The sequence below is a fragment of the Melospiza melodia genome, chromosome 17, assembly GCF_035770615.1.
Source record: "Melospiza melodia melodia isolate bMelMel2 chromosome 17, bMelMel2.pri, whole genome shotgun sequence".
Classification (NCBI taxonomy): Eukaryota; Metazoa; Chordata; class Aves; order Passeriformes; family Passerellidae; genus Melospiza; species Melospiza melodia.
In genome coordinates, this window is record NC_086210.1 from 1050436 (window position 1) to 1056201 (window position 5766).

Here is a 5766-nt window from a genome sequence, read left to right on the forward strand (position 1 = left end):
ATATTTGGTGTCATTTCATGCTCTGCTGGGAGTTTCCTGAGGGCTGGTAGTGCTGTTGGCTTCAAGAACAGTTTGGGTAATGGCTGTGGGACTGAGGGCTGGGTAAAAAACCAGAACAGTTTTTATTCTTGTATTTACAGTCTTTTGCTACATGTCCAGTTTTCCTGCAGTTATAACAGTTTCCACTGCCTTTATTACTTTCTGTATTGTGGGGAAGCACATTTGCTGCAACCAGCATTTCAATTGCACCCTGGCTGGTGGCCTTGGCTAGAATGGAGTCATGGTCTGAGACTGCCTGGCAAATGCAAGCATCAACAATCTGAGCAACGGTTGGCTCAGGGTCAAGGGGGAAGCTGTGAAGAACCTTTCTGCAGTCAATACTGGCATTACAGAAAGCTAATTTGCTAATAAGATAATCCTGGACCTTTTGATCAACTACCTGTTTTTCCAGGGCTTTCATAAGGTGCTTTATGAACTTGATATAGCTCTCATCCGAGCCCTGGTGAATGTAAGTGAAGTCAGTGTGGGGTGTAGAAGCATCAGAGTGTTTGGAGGAGGGTGGACCATGCAGCGCCTTTGAGATCTTCCAGTATTGACTGGGGGATGACTTCAGCCTGATACTGCAGTCTAGTATAGTCTCCTTCCCTGGTAATGTGGTCCATTGTGAGGTGTTGTCGCCCTTCTTCCTCAACATAACCTTTCGGTAACTCATGAACTTTATTTATCCAAACTCCTTTCCAGAAAATAAATTCATCAGATGACAATATAATTTTCATACACCATTTTAAATTTTGTGGTACCATTGTGTGGGTAGTAAATGGCATGTCCAGCAAATTGTTAAAATAGGGAGAACCCCTCCCATAATCCTTGGCAGCTTTACTAAGTCCTTCATTTCCCTATGGAGGTAGGGAATCCAAGATTCAGGTCGCACCTGTGCAGTATAAGCAGGGGCCAAAACCTAAATGGGAATCTATTCCCTATGGATTCCCATTAAGGTTTTGGCCCCAGCTTATACTGCACAGGTGCCACCTGAATCTTGGATACCACCTCCCAGTCCCCCTCCTTTGCAGCTTTTCTCCGCATCCTCTGCCAAGAATCCTTGGGCTCATCCTCACTCTCAGATAAGCTATCACTCTTTTCCTCTGTAGAGGAGGCAGGTCTGCTGGCAGAGGCGCAGGCCTTTGTGCTGACCGGCAATGCCTGGCGTTGAAGGCCTTTGGTAGCCAAAATGGCTTCCTTCTAGTTGGCCCCATGTCTGGTTCCAGTGATGTGGGAACTGGAAGAGGCTGGACTGGAGAAGGGGCCTGGAAGGGGAGATGGCAGACAGCAGATGGCTTGTCTGTGCCAAAGGACAGGCTCCATCTCCCATCCTGTTCTCAGGGAACCTGGGTTCGGGAACGTGGAGGGTGGGTTGAATAAACCAGTGCAAAGGGTTGGAACCATGCACTCATTAAATGATCCTATAAATTGAATGAAACAACAGATAAAATTTCTCAACTTTTAAAACCCCTTGTGTTTATAAAATATAAAGATTTTCCCCAACAGCATCCCAAAATGGTAACTGATAGATAGAATCAACAGAGATATCAGGAAGCTCCTCAAATAACTACGAACAATACCTTTTAAACTCCCTTCAGAAAATTAACTCCCCTCTAAATTTAAAACTCTCCAAAACCTAACTAAAGCATCCTTTTCAGCTTGGGAATGAATATTTCCCATAGCTGCCCCCAGTGGAAGAGGGAATGCCCACCCACCGGAACAGAAAATCAGAAGCCAAAGTGGGGCTTATGGGGCTGTCAGAGAAGCAGGTCCCATGGATGTTGAGGGGATTGTCAACTTCTTCTTCAGTGAGATTAGATAAAACTGGATGCTCACTTCAGTGTTGTGGTTGATCTGAAGGGGTACAGCTTCCAGTGATGTCTGGCTGGCAGGATCATTTCTGGAGATGCTCATAGGGACCTTAAGGACTCTGGTTCCTCTTCGGGCGCCATGTGTAGCATCATGGCACTACTGAGGCCCTTGGAACGTCCAGTACTCATAAGCCCAAACCTCACTGCTGCCTTAGAAAGCTGACAGAATGAGCAGGATGGGTTTTCATATGATCTCCAGCAAACTGGGTTTATTGGTACAGGAACAGGCTACACAGCTGAACAGGCTCCAGGGACAAAGGCAGGGTGTAGGCGGAGGGATCAGGGTCTTATATGGAGTAGTGAGGGTGGAGCTGAGGGTCAGGGTGTTTTGCAGAGAAAAGAAGAAACTTCACAACTTTATAAAAGTTGTAAAGCTCGGTATGTTTATTTACGACGCGCGCCGGACGCAAGTCTCTCAACAAGGCATGCGTGCCTCTGAAGACCTCGGGTCTTCTTTTATCTCCCTTCTAAATGCATATGCATACAGTTTCACAATAAGTTCATACATATTCATTCTGTGTGACATTTAGCACCAGTTCTTCTTTATCAAAGGAATTTCTAAGTCGGGGGCAAATCGACCTTGTGGTCTTTGTTGTTTTTCTTTTTCTGTCTCCTTGCTGTCTCGGCATGCGAGTTCTTCCTTTAGCTTTGGCCTCACAGACTTTTCACTTTTCTTAGACACTTCATTTAATTCAGAATGGATCTTTACTCTGTCTCATTCCCCCCTTTCCTAGGAAATAAGTAAATTCTTTTACTTAATGAAAACCTTTACAACAGTAAGTGTCTTTTAGTGCTTCACCATGTGCTTTTGACAAAGATGTTAGTACAGCTATTCGTTGTAGCATTCTCTAGTTCTAAATTAACAATATAATAGATAATCTTAAGCTTACTCCAACTAATAGTAGTAAAACTACAATGGGGTGGCACAACTTCTTAACGATTCCATTTGCAGTTGGTGACCACCCAAAGATCACATCTAATAATCTTAACAAAATTACATATACAGAGATTAGAATGGTTTCTACTAGACAGAATAACATCATTGCTATCAATTTGTACAGCAGCACAAGCAGTTCTCAAGCATACTCCCTTTTCCAGTATATACGAGCACAGTTTTCTGGTCAGTGACTGGATGAATTTCAAAGTGACAAATACTCTGCTCAGTGTCTAAACACACATCTTGAGCATTAATAGTATTGCTTTCACAAATGAATCTCATCTGTTCTCTAGTATGCAGGATTCTAAGTTTACTGTTTGCCACTTCTTATTCATCTTTCGTGCTCACTTTATGTTCTGAAGGATAGAGTATTGTTTTTTCATGGTTTAATCTTAGGGCGATGATGGGATGGATAACATAAACAGTGGCATTACGTATGGTAAGCACAAAGGGAGTTGCCACATTAGAAACAGGATCATAGGTGAAATTTACCATAGTTTGCCAGGTTTGAAACTTCCTTTCAACATCAATTGCATTATCCTACACAATTTCTTGAATTTCAGCTGGAAAATTACCTTCACTCCTTTCTCATATGATCAGAGCTGCTGTTGCTTGTATCCATAACTGTGCTTGTATACAACTGAAAGCTAAAGACACATTATCTTGTACTATACTAAGTGCTTCTACTATTAACTTGTGGTCTTGGTCTCCAGCCTTTTCATACTTCTTTACTTTGGCAGTACTTTTGAAATTTGTCACTGGCTAGTTTCTAATGCCAATAGAGATTACTATAGAGGCTGCTTCAATTTTGTTAGGCTACTTGCTGCAGTGGCCAGTTTATTCACCAGTATTTCTGAATCAATTCTATTTAAAACTTCTCATCTTGTCCCTAATATGCCAGTTAGATGTTTGTTATGGGGAACAGGAACTGCTTTCTGTTTATGACCATCTCTCCCTGCCAGAGGGATGTGCTGGGCTCACACTGCAAATTCAGACACACTTCACAAGTGTATCTGACAGAGGTTTAGGTCATATTTGAGGCAGATGTTTGTTCGGAAATGCAGAGACCTCAGGGAATCTCTTTCTCCCTCTAGAGCACCTGATTTCTTAGATGTGTGGCAAGCAGGAATGTCTCTCCTGGTCTACGAAACCTCACCCACCTTGCTCTTAGCTTCAGGTCTAAGCCTCAAGTAAATAATGAAGGGGAAGTCTGAGAGAAGAGCCTAAATTCATTGCAGTGCCTCAGAAGAAACTGGGATCAGGTTTCTGCTACTTGAAACACTCAGCACAAAAGTGATGCTCAAAATCCTACAGCCTGCTGCTGAGCTCTGAGGGGGGGGGTCTCTCTTTACCTCTTTTAAGCAGAATCTAACTGCTTCAGACTGGGACAATCACTGATCCAAATCTCAGTAGGAAAAGGGATAGCTATAAATAAAGAAAATCACCTTCCTTGCTTGGGTTAATTTACCACCTGCAGTTCAGCACCCTTTACTAGCCATTGCTTGAGTTTTCAGCCAACCGGCTTGGAAAATGACCTAAGGAGCTGTTGTTCAGTCACATTCTTTACTACGTTAGGTTCAAGTTTGGAGTTTGGGTAGAGTCTGAACTAGTATGGGGTGTATAAGGCCCTGCTGTGGTAAAAAGTGCAGTGTCCACTTTGAATTCAAATGAAAGTCTGATAGTAATTCGAGCTCAAAGGCAGGTCACTTCTACAGGCTGTATCAAGGTGAAATTACACCAACAGTCTGATTCACTTAGGTTATCACAGACTTCTTGGTGTTCATATACACTAGGGGAGGTTCAGACACTAATTACATCTGGTCTCTCATAAACTGTCCTATTGATGACCTGACACCCTACTTTGATTTCTTCTCCTCTGATTCCTTGAAGTGTCCACCGTTCCTGTTCCTGCCATTCTTGCTCCTGACATACCTGATTCTCGTGGATTACTACAGTAGATATGTTTAAATCTTTTATCTCAGAAGGTTTTCCCATGGATCCAGTATACTGATTAAATGCCAGGGACCAAGGCCATTCAGCATTGCTTTGGATAGAGGTACTCTCTAGTTCTAAAACTTCAGTTAGAATTACATACAAAACAATTCTGTACACCAAAGTATGAGCTACTCCCAACCGCAATATACTCATTTTGCCCGAGTAAGTTTTAGTGTCAGTTCATTGTCTCCTGGTGTCACTCCTGAAGGGGCTTCTGGGCCTTCTTAACCCGAGAGTGATGGATCCAGGCATTCTGCTCTTTGATTTTGATTGCAGTGAAGGTGGTGAGAAGTACTCGCAGTGGTCTGTCCCACTGTGGTTCCGAAGTCTTCTCTGTAAGAGACTTAACATATATATCATCCCCAGGCAATCTAACTCCTTGCTCCGAGTTCCAGCCACATGTTTCTCAATTACTCTGAGCTGTTTGCTTAATGCCACCATGTAGGTGGACATTCTGGACATTCCCTTTGCATTGTATGTGGTCTTCTATAAGGCATTCTAAAAGGACTCAGCATTCCTTTAGCTCAATTTAGTTTAGTTCGAATTTGCAATAGTGCTAGTGGAAGAGCTTGGGCTAGGGTAGATTAACTTCTTGCCTCAGTCTTATGATTTGCTGCTTAATCAAATGATTCATTCTCTCCACCTGGCCGCTTGATTGGGGGTGGTATGGGGTGTGAAGTTCCTGATCTATGCCCAGATGGCTACTAATCTGTTGCACTATTTTGGAAATGAAATGTGATTCTTTATCTGAGGATATCGTGGCTGGAACTCTGAAGCGCGGTATTATTCTTTATAAAAATAATCTGGTCACCTCTTGAGCTTTGACAGTTCTGGTGGGGAATGTTTCTGGCCACCCTGAAAATGTATCTATCAATACTAGTAAATACTGATACCCCCCTTTCCTTGGGAGTTCTGAAAAGTTAA